The sequence below is a fragment of the Corvus brachyrhynchos genome, unplaced genomic scaffold, assembly GCF_000691975.1.
Source record: "Corvus brachyrhynchos isolate BGI_N302 unplaced genomic scaffold, ASM69197v1 scaffold44, whole genome shotgun sequence".
Lineage (NCBI taxonomy): Eukaryota > Metazoa > Chordata > Aves > Passeriformes > Corvidae > Corvus > Corvus brachyrhynchos.
The window spans coordinates 1,975,668-1,976,350 of record NW_008238359.1 but is presented as its reverse complement, the minus strand read 5'-3'; the positions used below and the strand labels follow the sequence as shown (position 1 = coordinate 1,976,350).

The 683-nt window shown below is 51.5% G+C and overlaps 1 protein-coding gene across 1 annotated transcript in view; it reads left to right on the top strand.

The window, feature by feature from the left end:
• LOC108447060 (integrator complex subunit 4-like) overlaps positions 1-683 on the top strand; it is a 4,018-nt gene that overhangs the window by 186 nt on the left and 3,149 nt on the right. The window lies entirely within an intron of this gene.

Here is a 683-nt window from a genome sequence, read left to right as displayed (position 1 = left end):
GGGTAGTGCGCCCCCCGCCGCCGAGCTTGGAAAAACGAGGCTCGCTCTTTGTAACATTTTAAGGAAAGTGTAATAAAAGGGACAATTAGGAGACAACAGCGAACAGGGTGTTACGGCCGGGTGCTTCGGCAGAGATCCAAAGGCACACCTTTACATCCAAAAGATCGTCTGTAAAAGGACATCGCTTATTCCGTATTCATCACCGTCGTGCAGAATTCATTAATTCTGTGGAGTTGCTGAGTATCATCTTATCAGTCTTATCTTTTTCCTTGGCTCCATTCCGTCTGGTTTCGGGTTCTTTTCTTCTGATAAGATTTTCCAGGAATGTGAAGACCCCCCCCATCCTTCCCAAACTGACCACCCAAACCACAGACATTCCACAGCGTTACATTACAGAACCCCGGCAAAGCTTTTCTAACATTGAGGAACATGAAAAAACCGACATCCCGATACATCCATAACAATTCTGGAACACGCGGAAAGGCAGCACCGCAGTGCATTTATAACAGAGTGACACCATTTAGAACCGATGAGCATTAATTTCTCTCTCTGCTCACAAAGCAGGAGGAGGTGGGAAGGTTGCCCTTAGGCCGCGTTCCGGTGAGGCCGCCGCGTACCCGGCAGCGCAGCGAGGGCCGGGCCGAGCCGCGCCGCCATCTTGGGGCCGCGTCGCCGGGGCAACG